Source organism: Taurulus bubalis, assembly GCF_910589615.1.
Source record: "Taurulus bubalis genome assembly, chromosome: 9".
Classification (NCBI taxonomy): domain Eukaryota; kingdom Metazoa; phylum Chordata; class Actinopteri; order Perciformes; family Cottidae; genus Taurulus; species Taurulus bubalis.
This window is the reverse complement of record NC_136597.1, coordinates 4,436,218-4,451,731: the sequence shown is the minus strand read 5'-3', so window position 1 is coordinate 4,451,731 and position 15,514 is coordinate 4,436,218.

Sequence of the window (15,514 nt, the reverse complement as noted above, 5' to 3'; positions counted from 1 at the left end):
CTGCTCGAGGGAAATTATTGCTTCTTTTCATGTAGAAAATTGCCTATTTTGTTAAACCGCTGTGGTCGCCCAACATCAAAACCACATGCCCATAAGTGGAGCGAGGGAATGAGGGATGGACAGACAGACAGAGACCACTACTCCACTCAGCTACGAGCAGATTTAGGAAGAAGAGAAAAAAAATAGAAACTGAAGGGGCTTGCCAGCTGCCTACAATTCTTCGAAAATCCCCCACAGTAAACAGCAGGGTTGGCGTAGCAGACACCACACTTACACACTGACATATGCACACACACACACACGTGCAATTACAGTGCCAGCTCCTTGGGCGAACACATGTCATTTTGTCTGTTCTTCTACTGTTCACACTTCCCATGCACTGTCCCTTGCCACAGCCTGCACAAGCCTGCAGTGTGAAGTGTATGTCAGTGTGTGTGTGTGTGTGTGTGTGTGTGTGTGTGTGTGTGTGTGTGTGTGTGTGTGTGTGTGTGTGCGCGTCTGGCTAATTTTAACACAATTATACTTCACAGTGTGCACACACATGCAACTGAAGCCTGTAAAGCAGCAGGCAACATTTTGGACACATTTGAACCCTGTCCGTTTTTTAAACACCTGAGGCAAAAAAAGCCACACAAAAAAAGAACATCCGTTAGCTCAGACTCCGAGCCGTGTGTAGTGAACGAGATCTGCTGTTAGTTTTTTAACTGGAGTTTGTCCTCTGGTTCTCTCTTCACGCTTTATTCTATTCCCCCTCATTTCCGTTTCCTCTCCAGTGTACCCACCCTTGCCTCCACTCCTCCCTCCAGCGCTTAACCACCCAAACAAGGATCCATTCATCCAGCGGGGACGTGCGGTTGAGCACCAGCGGCAAGATGTGTTTCCTCTGGGCGTTTGTTTGTGCAACTGTGTCCAAGAAGTTACCTTCTTCCCGAATAACACACACCGGATCACCTTAGTAACAATGATGATGGCGGAAATATATGATCGGAAAATCCACAGAAATCTTTTCACACCACTCCGGCTGTCTATTAGTGTGTCCGTTGCGGTGAACGTGTCACCAAAACGGGGCTAAATAGACAACTTCCATTTACCTTTGGGGGTCCGAGGAGGGCGCATTTTTTTAAAGCACTTTCTAAATAAAAAGGGAGTTCAGATCTATCTGACTGCTTGATTAATTGAAGAAAATGAATCGTTACCGAAACATGCTTTTTGTGGTGAAAGCCCTATAAAAAGGCCCCAGAGGGGAACCTGAAAATGAGCGTAAAAGGTCTTTGGACTGGGGGAGGAGTCTGGACCACCTGGAGGAAAAACAACAGGGACACCCAGAATCCTCTTGCTGTGAGCCAACCACCGCAGCGCCTGAGCCACACCATGCAAATGTTTAAATAAATCCCTCTATTGTGTGAGCGCTGCTCCTGCATGTGTGGATGTTTGCAAGTGATTCAGGTAAGGAAATCCTCCACAAGGCAGCCGATCAACCAGCGAGCTGACATCCCATTCAATGAGCCCACCGCACCAACTGTTAGTCAATTCCCACTTTGTGAGTTCAAAAGTTCAAAGCGTAGTGAAAACTTAAAGCAGAAGCTGGTTACCTTAATGAAGAATCTATTTTTTTCTCAAAGAAATCTCCTTTCAGCTCCGTTTTTGGTCTCCACCAGCTCCAGAGGGGAAACGCCTGGTCTCGCTAGCTGCTAGCTGCTAAATGCTGTGCGTGCGCTCACCAGCTAGTTTGCTAACAGGGCAGGTAGAGTGCCGTGGGGCTTTTAGGAGCCTTCTCTCAGAAAAATATTTATATATATATATATTTATAAGAAATAAAAAGTATTAACGCTGCCACCTGAGATATGAAATTACCAGTAGCTAGCGGCTACTTACAACTTAGGAAGGACTTCACGAACAAACTCTCAGATCGGATTAATGACTTCTGATCATTTAATTGTTTTAATGTTACCACCCCCCCCTCTCCCATCCCCCCCACCCCAACAAACGAACCTCGGGATTGCAGTGACTTTTAGCTGCCTATTGTGGTGAAAACCAGGAGAGCGGAGCAGAGGGACAGGTTTCACGGTCAGCAGAAGAATCCCGCCAAGGCTCTGGAGACGCGAAGCGAGGGAGGGTGGGGGGGACGGCAGCAGATGGACGCCGGAGAGAGACATTAGTCACAGAACAATCAACTCTGACTGGGTGACTCCTCTGCACCCTGGGTGCCCCCTCCTCTCCGTGCGCTTCTCTCTCTGTCACCAGACAGGCCTGGGCCTACTTCAGCCAGGGAGAGCAGGCTTCGTGGTGTCAGTGCCAGCCCTCAGAGGAGAACGCACGCATGCACGCACACACACACACACACACACACACACACACACACACACACACAAACACACACAAACAGGGGGGGGGGGGCACACAGCCACAGCCCTGCAGCTGCCTTGGACGCTCGCGCTCTTCCCTCTGTGTTGCCCTTTCTTCCTTCTTCGCCCCTGTCACACTCGCGGGCTTCAGAGCCGCATGCCAGCTACACATGTCTGTGAGCGCGGCCCTTGGCTGCCATGTTCCAAATATCGGGGCCCAGTGAGGTTGTAATGAAACGTAATGCGAGTGGAGCGCGAGTGCCTGCATCACCAGAGGGGTTTTAAGTGTGTGTGTGTGAGTGTGTGTGTGTGTCAGCAGGGGGTCCTGTTGGTAGACAAGTCGAATGCGTTATCACAAGCTCGTCAGTTCCTTTCACTCACTCTTCTGTTGGACCACTCAACGGCATCTGTTTTAACTGCTTCCAACATGTGCACGCGCGTACACAAACACACACACACACACACACACACACACACACACACACACACACACACACACACACATACACACACACAGGTTTGAAAAAAGAGCATTTTCTTATAATCCTCAAAGCAAACATGGTTCCGCTTTACAGTGTTTTGCCATGTTCTAATGTTCCCTTACAGCTCAAAAAATATATATACAATTATTCAGTTTCTGAGGTGATATCTTTTTGCTTATTTAGGCGCCTTTTTTCCATCAAGGACCTTTTTTTTTCCATGTGCAAATGCGACCAAAGTGTTTGATTCCTCAACAGGTTCAGGGGTGCTTCATTTATCTTGCCGCCCTCACAGCCTCGGCACCGGACGCCTCATTTGCACCTCATGTTATTCAAACACTCAAAATGTATTTCAGTGGATGATTTTTCGGCCAGAGCTGCCGTCTGTCCCTGAGCGCCGCACTGGTCACTATGGGAACCAATCGAAACAGACACCTCTTTCTCCTATTGCACCAATATGTGCAGCATCACGATGAAGGCAACTTTGTTTGAATGTGAATTGCCATCATTGCAACTATTTTCTGCATGGTTACTCGTGGAGTTGTGTATTCTGCTCGGCCTGCTTCTGAAAAAAAGGGTCAAAGCGTTACTGTGCAGCGATCAATGGGATTAATCGCCCGGTAAGAGGTGGTTTTCATCACAAACATGAGATGGGTGACCTGTTGCTGTCATCTTACGTCCAAATCACAAACTGTTCGAAAATAATGAATATAGCAGCTGTGACATGACAAATTGGACTTGGGTTTATAGTTATACTTTATGTATAAATATAAAGTTTATTTATATTCATACAATGGTATCAATCTTCAATATCAGCTTATTGACGATGCACGTAAATGTCCGAAACAAGAAATTGCAGTGCAGAAACTAGGTTTCAGGTCAGTGTTTACATTACTAATTTCGATATTTTCTCTCTCGATATATTATTAGTGGATAAAAAATTAGTTATCCCCAAATATCAAGATATTAGCCTCAAGAGTCCACTATATGGTGGTGTTTTTCTTACATTCACACTAAACATGTGCAAAGCTGTTTTGTTTTTGTTTTTGCCGGCAATCTTCTTCCCTCTCGTTATTAATGCTCTGAATTTCATATTCAAACCCTTTAAACACTGAATTGTTATCCAACTATACAAATAAATGCAATGCTGTTTTCTAGGAGCAAATATTTCACGGCCGTTGGAAGACTTGCAATTCTGGAGCAAATGTTAAACGACCCAACTGTAATTGGGTCGTTTAAGTCGTGTAAGGTCGTGTAAGAAGCACCCACGTTGTGTTCACATCCCGACTGCAGTCGACACGTAGCATCAGCAACCACTGCTATGCAAGCAAACGTTAAAATTAAATACAAAACTCAACCGACAGTTTGAGAAGAGGACTGTGTTATTTGGCACCTCTCCATACGCGCCGGCTCAAAAGCTTTATGCAGCTCGTTTGGCATCAGCCTATCAACTGTCTCCAATAAGGCGACTTATGACCCTCACACAGGAACCCGGTAGAAGACGTGTTCGTGGCCAGATCGTTGGCTTTTTTTGCAACCAATGAACGGAAGTTACCATATTTGGAAACTGGAGGAGTGACGTAGAGACGCTGTATACGTCTCTGGAAGCGGCCTGTCAATCTCAGTATCCCCGCCCTAAAGCATACTCTGCTTCATGGTCCTTTTGACTCTAAATGACCATAATTTACTAAATGAACATCATGCTGTATTGAAGAAGAATTGAAACTAGAGATTGAGACATAAACTCATGTTTACAATGTTTACTGAGGGAATAAATCAAGTGAGAAGTAGAGTCATCTTCTCATAGACGTCTATACAACCAGAGGAGTCGCCTCTGGTGGTCGGTAGAGAGAATGCAGGATTTCACTTCCGCATCGGCTTTACTCGGCAAAACCGGAGGTTGCCGTCTGATTTAAACAGACGTCGTCACCAAGCAGAGAAAGAAAACGCTATCAACTGTCTGACAAATTTAACCAACATGATTTGTGATCAAAGAAGCTTCATATTGCATTAATTTACTTTGGTTCAAACTTGTCTTTGTCATGAATATTATTGAACCTGGAGGTGGTTGTTACCTATATGATGCACAAATACTTCTTGTGCCTCTATTTCCACCGAAGACTTTAACAATCAGTCCTGCACTCCATTAGTCGTGACTGTTGTCTTGCCGCTGACGCATTCACTCATTATAGTTCAGATGGTCACGATTTCAATTTATCCATTACGAGTGAATTAATCTTGCACAATACCGGAGAGGTAGAAAAAAATGGTCTAATACAGTCTGGAGACGGTTTGATTAGTTCTGACCTGATTTTGTGTGTTAAAAAAAAACAAAAAAACAAAGGAGGATATTCATCAGGCCAGAGTGGGAAAACAGCACAGCTTCTTTCATTCTCGCTGATGCACTCGGGGAAGGACGGTGAGAAAAAGGGAGAGGGTAGGACTCGCTGTACGAGAGTGACGAGGAGGCAGCGATTCGCGGTGTGCACTCCTTGTTACTTCGCCCCGTCTCCTCTTACCATTTATGCACACGCGCGGTAATTGGTCGCAGATTCCGCGCTGATACAGTGAAGTGCTGATTTCCTCCTGGAGATGTGTGGCGGTAAAAGGCTCAGCTCTCCTCTCCGCTCTCTGTTGGCCTCCCTCCTCTTCCAACAGGCTTTTTTTTTTATTTTTGCTGAGTCACACCGAGACAATTATGTGGCCTCGTCCTGGAGGATTGGGGGTGGGGGGGAGTCACACGTAGACCATCACACACACACAGACCGATATCCTCCACCAGTCGACAGAGAGGCCTGGGGAGGTTGCAGCAATACCAACACCATTTAATGAGTGTGAACTCGGGTGCATTGTGCCGGGCACAGAAACCACATGTGTGCGCTTGTGTGTGTGTGTGTGTGTGTGTTATTATTTGAGACTTATTCCACACCCAGCGAGGAGAGCGTTGTCTGTTTCCGTCAATGTGAAAAGGGAGTACGGTGAACCTCGTCCACCCGCAACAATTACAGTTAATCTACAGCCAACGTATGCTCTGCTCTCCATCTCAACACACACACACACACACACACACAAAAGTGAATTAACCCCTGAACTGCGTTTTCCATCTGTGGTCCATTAAGACGCGAGTATTGCTTTATTTAGACCGATGCAGGTTAGGAGGGAGAGTGCGGCGGCCGTACAGCCCATGCTGCCGTGTAGTGGGTTATTTAAGGTTATAACATGGCTCTGTAAGAGATACAGTTAATCTTTTTCAGTTATGATCAAATATTTTTCATCTTTTTCAGTTATGATCAAATATTTCAAGGCCAATAGGCTAGTCAGATTATCTAAGCCTCTTTAAACTGAGGTGAAACCAAAAGTGAGAGCACCCAAAGTGTTAAGACGGTATGATGGTTGAGTGTATGGTACAGGATTATAAATTATAAATAAAAAGGTCAAAAATGATATTCTCCATATTGCCCAGTCATGCTATGGTAGGTCATAGTTGAACCCGGCAAAACACACACACAAGAATCTGAGGATACGCTACGTTTAACGAGGTTTACGATTCAATATATTCCGATAGTGTAAGCAAGGTGATATATTGCAACTTTCTCAAATCTGATTTTAAGAAAGCTGTCATATAAAGAACACACCACCATGGATGTTATGTTATACATGAATAACACTTTTGATTTTTGATTATTTGTCAAATTAATCAAAAATCTAGAGTGTTTTTGAAAATCGATACAGTCTCACAAAACTTTGGCATTAGTGCATTGATACTATCTTGCACTAAAGGAATATCTTATCTTATCTAACATTTACAATGGTTGGCCTGCCTTTGTTTTCTTAGCAACTACCTTCATAAGAGCTCTAATTCTATTGTTGCCTAAATGATGGCCCTGGGGGTTGAGGGGTCAAAGCCTCGATCACACTTCAGTACACACGGACAGCTGCCGACTCTACACATACGACAATCGCTAATTATTAGGAAAACACAAAGCGTCAAGCAGAAGTTCGGCTGTGGACCCAGCGCTCCGGTGAACAATCGTCTGCAAATCCGGCAGGGAAAAAAATATTTTCACAACGACGAGATTTGACACTATGTAACAGCTGGATCAGCTGGATCAGCTGGAGAAGCAGCCCCTGAAACGTGTTATAAGTGTTGCAGAAGTAAAGAAGAGTCTCATATATATATATAGACAAAATAAGATAAGGCAGGAAAAAAGGGTATATTTTGTATTAGTTATGAATGAACTGTAAATGTGCAAGAATGACCAATGCCAGGTGGATGTTGTGAATGTGTTCAGAATGGAAAGGACAAAAGGAAAAGCAGAATTACCAGGAAATGTTCCGGGCTATGGGGGGAAATGAAGCCGTTCCCTTTGCGTCACCGTCTACACGGAGCGTAGCGATGTGATCAGGGAGCTACAGAACAAACCACAGCGAGTGTCACCACTGAAGACAGAAAAAAGCAAAGAAAAACGAGGTCGTAAGCACAACAGCGGGGGGAACATTTCTCTTCCCACTGCGAGAGTACCAGAGAGCAGAGTGAGCTGTTTATCATGTCAACTCCTCCAACCGGGAAAGGAAGCCATGCTCGTGGAAATGTAGACGTCCAGCTCGCTTCCTGCCGGGGACAGGAAACGTGACGCTGGTTTAGGCTTCCCCGTGACGGGGGAGCGGCTCTGGGTCATACAATTAAACTGATTTTAAACACGTTGTACATTCAAACAAAATAAAATAAAATGTGTTGGAAACAAAACGTCTTTGTTGGCTTTAGTAAAAGTGCGTTCACCGCGTTATTTAAAATGTAAATTCACATAAACCAACATTAACTTTTGGTTTCACATGGTAAACTAGCAGCAGTCCCGTGTGGCCGTCCTGTCTTGACCAAACAATCCACCCCAGGCTCCCGAAACTCCAATGTTCTGTGATCTTCTTCTCCCAAAAAAGAGACTCCTGTTCCAAAGACCCTTTCCTATTATTTTTTTCCTCCAATTGATTGCCTTTATAGGTTAGGTAGAGGGTTAGAATATCAGGGTAAGCCAACCGGAGGCAGTAGATGGTGGGTCATGCTTTTGCAATGGTTGGAATGTTGCTCGTAGGAATGTTGCTAGTAGGAATGTTGCTCGTAGGAATGTTGCTCGTAGGAATGTTGCTAGTAGAAATGTTGCTCGTAGGAATGTTGCTAGTAGAAATGTTGCTCGTAGGAATGTTGCTCGTAGGAATGTTGCTCGTAGGAATGTTGCTAGTAGAAATGTTGCTCGTAGGAATGTTGCTCGTAGGAATGGTAGAAAAGAATGTTGCTACTAGGAATGTTGCTCCTGCAATGTTGTTTTTGCATAATAATTAGCCATGTGTTTCTGTTTGTTGCAGAGTTTGTCATTTCGGACCAATGGGCCCTCGGAACAATGGGTGTTTGTTCTCGTGACATTTAGTTTTTCTTCAAAACGGCATGGCCTCGAGTTCCCTCATAGCCAGACTTCAGTGTACAGTGATTAGAAATGCATTTGTTCTGAACTCAAACACAAACGAAACCGGGGAGAAAATAAGTGCCGTTTCGCCGTTCATTCTTCCTCTTATTTCTCTTTTATTTGACTTTCTACTCTCGTGTGAGGACTTTCTTTTACTGCAGCGTGTTCAGCGTATTCATGCAACAAGAAACAACCACAACAACAACAAGTTTAGCTGAGCCGCGTTTAAAATGACTTAGGGGCCGATCACACCAGAATGCGACTCTCAAAAACACGTCGCTAGCAAAACCATTGTTTTCCTATGGTATTATGGCCTTTAAATGCTGCGCTTCGCGCTTGTCTAGCAGTTTTTAGGCGCGCATAAAAGTTTAAATATTCTCAACTTTTAAGCGCAAGGCGCGGAGTCGCACAGCTCATCAATGTCCCCCGGTTGCGCAGGCAGGCCCGCTCCACAGGCGCACCGGGCTGTTTTGCCAAGGCATTTTTGAAGCGGCTGCACTTTTAAAAGTCACATCTGGTGTGATCGGTCCCTTAGCACTCGGGTACGCGCCCCTTTTAAATCTAACTTTGCGCGACGGAAACATCCACGTGGCGCAAAGAAATTGCCGGAACACGAGGTAGGGATCTTTTTCCCCTTTTGTGGCACGGCGTTTTCCAGCCACCTGTAAGTTAATGCTGTTCTCACCATCGGCAAAGTAAGCTAACGGTAACAAATTGCGGGTTGCGGGAAACAAACCGACTCAGATACAAATGTATAAACAATTTTGTTGTATTTGACTGAAAGTGGGGGGTGGGGGGACAGACGGACAGACAGGGGTGACGAAGACGAGGAGAGACGGGCGAGCCAGCACAGGCTTCCCTCTGCCCCACCCCACCCGGGAGGGTGCCTATTGTGTCCCCCCCCCCATCCCCTAAACAAAGCCTGCCCCCCTCCCACACCCCCAAAACCCAACCCTCCTCCCTCCCTGGCACTATTGCCCCCTGAACTCCCCACACAGCATTGTTGCTCTAATAAACCTGGCTCCGCTCCTTAAATGTCACTACATACGAGATCAAGCTTTCCCGTCTCCTTTTGAACTCTTTTGCTTAAAAAAATAGAAATAAAAAAGCAGGTGGCGATGTAGTCAAGAGATGTGTAAAAACATTTTTTTTAAAGACAGGAAATCTAAGCAGGACTGCCGGGGACACTGGAGGAGTTGGTTTAATTAGCAGGAAATTGTGTTGTGTTTTTTTTTTAAGAGGAAATTCTTCAATTGCGCCTTGTAATCTCCGGGAGTCACCGGATCACCTGTTTATTCATCCAAAGCATTCAGAACAAGCGAACAGAGTGGGACTACATCTGGACGTCACAAGACATCGTTTCGTGCCCCCCTCCCCTTTCAGGGATTATGCCTCCTAATCCCCAACTCCATAGAAATCTGTGTACCGGATTTTTGCCCCCCCATACCCCACCATCCAGAAATGAGACGACAGATGAAACGGAACGAGAAGGAGCAGCAGCTCCGCCGTACTGTAACAGCATTGGCAAAGTATGTGAACACACACACACACACACACACACACACACACACACACACACACACACTCTTACACAGCGGTTATGTGGCCAAAGCACACAGAGGCCATATGGTGCGTCCTCATCCGCCGACGCCTGTTGCTGCCTCAACAATAGGCCTGCCTGGCCTCGACAGCGAGAGGCAAACACACACACACACACACACACACACACACACACTGGTCGTTAGTCAGCCAGTCTGCGTTGCTTAGGCCCCGAACAAACTCCTGGATTTGCATTCTGTGCCTCCCTTCGTCCTCTCTCTCTCTCTCTCTCTCTCTCTCTCTCTCTCTCTCTCTCTCTCTCTCTCTCTCTCTCTCTCTCTCTCTCACACACTTACTTCCTACAGGTGCACGGAGCACTCAAAACAGATGTCAACGGACTGGAGAAGGGGGAGAGGGGAGGGTAGTGGAGGGACGATGGGAGGCTGTTTACCCAGGGTGACTGACAACGCTTTGTACACTCGCAGGCCGAGACACAGCAAAGACAATGACACGCACACGCACACACACACACACACACACACACACACACACACACACACACCTCCTTCCTGTTACACCCTCAGGGCGACCTGATTTACAATTAAATAAAAAGGAGCAAATGAGAGAAGAAGAAGTGCAGAGATTTGAGACATAAGTGGTTTAAAAAATGTGAAATAATACTAATTTTCAGGAGTGACATCATAGTTGTTGTTGTTGTTTTCTGGCGGAGCGCGTCGTCCACGACGATATATCAATTTGTAATAATTTGGATAGTATTAATAGTCAGAGGATTTACCAAATGGGTCAGTTTTTTTTCTTCTTCTCAAAACGTCACTATCATTTCCCACATCTTCTCATTGACAAGAAAAACAACCTACGTTCATCAATTGCGTTCAGCCACATCAATGACATCAGTTCATATCCCTCCATCTCACCATGGCCAGGAGTAAGGCAGAGCTGCTGCGCCCCCGCCCCCCTCCGCCCCCCCACACACACACACACACGCACACACACACACACACACACACACACACCAACACAATAATTACATCGCCTGCATCACCACAGATCTCTGGCTATAAGAAAGGGGACGAGAGCAGTCCTTTGAATCGATATTTAAACAGGAAGTACACAACACAACTATACGGGGCATATTATAGGCTATTACTGGGGGTTGAAGAAGCTGATGTTACCTTTTACAAAAACCACACACCTCCAGCATGATGTGAGCCGGTGTCGCGGTTAAATGCATTAACTCAAACGTTTGAACCTCTGTAGTGAATTAATTAAGCTTATACATGTTTAAATCCTAAATATTCTCATGTTTCTCTTTAAGATCAACAGGAGGATGGGGGGCCATGGCAGCCGGTGCGTTCGTGTTCTCATTGTACAATGTGCTCCGTCCGCTGGGTAAACACTGTTTCTGCGTGCGCGTTATCAGCCTCCGGCCTGTTCCCTGTGACACGCCTGCGTGTCTATGTGTGTGTGTGCGCAAGCGTGAGAGAGAAAAAAGAGAAAAGCCCCGCCGATGCAACAAGTCTCTCCCCATTCACTTCCAGCTTTGTTAAGCTGCCTCCGCGCAGCGCAGCGGCGACAATGTTTCACCACCAACGCGCGCGCGCGTCTCTTTTTCGCCTCTCCGCGGAACATGTAGGTCAGTCGGTCCGTGAACGCAACTCTGATGGAGAAACTACCCGACAGAGCGCGTTTTAAGTGTAGGAGAGGAGGAAGAAGTGATTGTTTGGGTGTCGGGAGGAGGAGGAGGAAGAGGATAAGGAGGAGGAGGGGGGGGGGAGTAAAACTGTAGAGAAAGCGACATCCCCCTCCTCTGAAAGCTCGCGCGGCGGAGCATTAAAAACAAAAAAAGAGCTTGTTGGACTTGTTTAACGTTTAGAAGTGCGTGTCGATTTCGCTCGCGAGGTTTCAGAACATCACTTCGACGTTTTTTTTTTTTTAAAGCAACAACGCGAAACGTCCGAGGGCTGAATAAGGCAAAGGTGCGGGGGGTGAGGAGATCCTCCTCGGGAACTTACCTCGATTCATACGCCTCTTTATGGATTAATTCCCACACTTTTCCACGGATCCAGGTCGCTACGGCATTCGGGGGTAAAAGCGCCTCACGTCAACTCCAGGGGTCTCCCCTCGCCGCGTCGGGGTTTTTTTAGACGAAAGGGGAGGAAATGGAGTGCGTAAAACGCGCAGCGTCTCTCCCGAAGGATGCGAAATATGCGCGGAATGGGAGCAGGAATGAAATGAACGCGGTGGACTGAGTTGAACGGGGCGGGGTGAGAGGGACTGGCGTCACCCTGGATGGATGGAGTGAGGGATGGGAGGTCGGGTGGGTGGGTGGGGAGAGGAGGGAGGAAAAAAGAAGGAGAAAAAATAAAAAGAGAGCGCGAGGGGGAAGGGGCCGGACTGTATGGGTTGCGTTCAACAACAAAAGAAAAGAGTGGAGCGCCCAAACTCTATTCAGTCGGAGGGGGGCGAGCAGCTGACAACGACCCAAAAACAAAAGTATACAAATAATAATAAAATTATAGTAATTTAAATAAAAAATGCTGGTGACAAAATGCCTGTGCGAGTTAAATTGCCAAATTATGAATGTCACATCTGTGACAAATAAAGAAAAAGTTAGTCTTAAAAAATAAAAACATTTGAAAATCTTCTTTTTTTTAGGAAGACAATTCTTCTACTTACAGATTAAAAGGTTTATTAATTTATAAGCAACACACTTATTGTTGTTTGCTTTAATTTAATACAGCCGTACCTGATCTGGTATGACCAGTAGTTCACGGCTAATGTTAGCAAACTTAAGATAGATATTGTTGCGTAACTGACGTGTGATGCTGTGTTCACACCAAAAGAGTTGCGAACTATTCGCGAGTAGATTACATGTTAAGTCAATGCACAGATGCACATTTTTCGCTGGGCGGCGCAATAGAGCGTTGCGAATATTCGCAAATCCACTTTTCCGCCTTTTCAACTCCAGCGAATAATTCGCCCGACACGGAGTTGCGAAAGCCAATCGGTGTTGAGAAGCTCCGCCCGACATCACCGCCGTCCTGCCGTTACTGAATGAAACTGCTGCAGGAGCGCTGGAAGTGGCTTCATTCAGACACTCGTCCTGGAGGAGTCGGAGCTGTGTGTGACTACGGATAATATTATGAACCCAGACACGGGGCCGTTTGATGTTCCAACGTGTGTGGGACTTCCTCAACAAGTATAAAACAGAACTAGTGGTTATTTCAATGGTGAATGGCGGAAATAGTAAATGTTTTCACAGACACAGAGATAAGCCCCGCCCCCTTTCCACAGCGAATGGTTACGAAAAAGTGAATTAACCTCGAGCGAGTAAACTCAGCCGAAAAAGCATTGCGAAAATTCACAACTCTTTTGATGTGAACACGGCATGAGGCTGTCGCAGCGTGGCGTAGAACCGCATAGTGTGTGGATTCTGTGGATTCCAGAAATGTCCGGATGTTTGCTAGATTAGCAAGTAACTTGAGATTGAGACTATAAAGTCATGTGTAAAATGTTTACTGAGGTATTAAATCAAGAGATAAGTAGAGTAATTTTCTCATAGCCTTCTATACAATCTGATTTAGGAGTCGCACCCTGCTGGACATTGGAGAGAATGCAGGTAGAAGACACTTCCGCATCGGCTTCATTCAGCAGAACCGTAGACCGGTGGTGCTCAAATGGGGGTACGTGAACCCCTGGGGGTCCGTGAGATTAAAAATATATATAATTCAAATTAACATAAATTAAAAAATCCTTAAAAATAATTATTTTATAAATATTCAATACAATATAAGTGTAAATTCATAAACAGAATTGGATGTAATCTTTATAAAATCGGACACTGATGTGCTGTGTATTATATATATTTTTCAACCAAAAATGCTTTGCGCTGGTTTGGGGGAACTTGGCTGAAAAAATATTTCACAGCAGGTACATCACTGAAAAAAGGTTGAGAACAGCTGCCATAGAGGTTGCCTCCTAGTGTCCAGTTAAACCCAGACCGCTCTAACTTTAAATGAACAAGCGGTGATATTAAATGTGTTTTGCAGTGCCCACCCTCCCTATAATCGCCTCTTCCCCCAGAAGGACCCCCCAAAGGGACTGCTGGGCACCACTGCCCTAACCAGAACATATTTGAATGCAGCAGGCAGCCGCCTCTGCCTCATAAAAGGAGTTGTTGTTTACTACTAAGCTCTGCCTGTCTCAGGTTTCACCCCCTCAGGCACTGCTGGACTGTCATCTCCCCCGGAGGGAGGGGCCGTGACAGAAAACAAACACAGATATGCCAGGGTCACACAGCCTGGAACACCGACTGCAACCCGACACTGCAGCCAGGCCGGCCAGCCGACAGACTAGCATTCCACATGGCACATGGTGTCTGTGTTTGCATGCACGAGTAAAATTCTCACAGATGCATACAAACACACCCACACACACACAGTGGCTCACATGTGGATCATGGGGAGAGCTTGTTTCTGTGACATCTTCGGGGAGGCATTCTCAGACTCTGAGCAGAGCAAACACAGAGCCGGCTGCTAAAACAAAACATTCAGCCAGGTCAATAGTCTGACCTCGAACGTGACCTCACCTGGTTTCCTGATGTTTTATTAATGCTCCTTCTGCCTGGGATCCTGTCTCCTCCTTGGACGCAAAAATACATTTATTATTTAGAAAGTGTATCAAGTCAACATTAGCTCGCTGAGATTTATTTTGCACTCGCGGCGTTGGCTTGTGTGTCATAAAAAAAAAAAGAGAACAAAATCACCGCTCAGATCTAGAATAGCACAGCCATGAAATCCAAATATATATGACCGTCACTCCCGGGAAAACTCTTTGAGGGGCTAAAAATAGTTTTGTAAACTTCACTTGGGGCAACGCCGATTTAACGGGAACCTTCAAATCTGCGCTTTTATTTTTGATCTGTGTATAATTGAATATGTCTGTTTCCCCCTTTGCTTAACATGACAGAGGGGCAGACGGAGCACGTCCAAGTGGACGGGAAGCAAAATGACAGCTCTTGTGGTCTGCGGGGAGCAATCTAAACAAAAAGGGTGTGGCGTCTCCACACAAGCTGAGTTTAAGGGGGCATTTATGCAGAGGCTGAAATGAACAGGGCGCTCAATCCCAACAGCATCCATGAAACTGGTTTCGGTGCCCTTGAGCGAGATGCCCAACCTCTGCTCACTACCACAGCTTACTACAGCAGCTTAAATGTACGAAAAAAACTTTTCTCACATGCACCGGATGTCCAAAATGACATGTTATACAACTGTTACGTCGGTCTAATATTTTAAAAAACAAACCTCCAGTCAAGTTTGCATAAAGTCAAAATGCTCACTTGCTCAGACTGGTAATATCACTGTATCACCTTTCCTTGCTTTGTTTACATAGCCGCACTGCTCTCTGATAAATTGGACATTTTAAAGGAACCCGTGGAGTTTTTTATCACTGGCGGCATTATGGAGGAGTGTTTTTACAAGTGTCCACATTCTTCTTCTCTTTTTTTCAGATTGTGTATTGGCACCAGGCGGCATCCTCTGGTTCAGGCAAGTGATGCCAATGAGGAAGTGTCTTAAAACTTTCTCTCTACTGACCATCAGGGGGCGACTCCTCTAGTTGTAAAGAAGTCTATGAGAAAATGACTCTACTTCTCTCTTGATCAAGTCTTCAA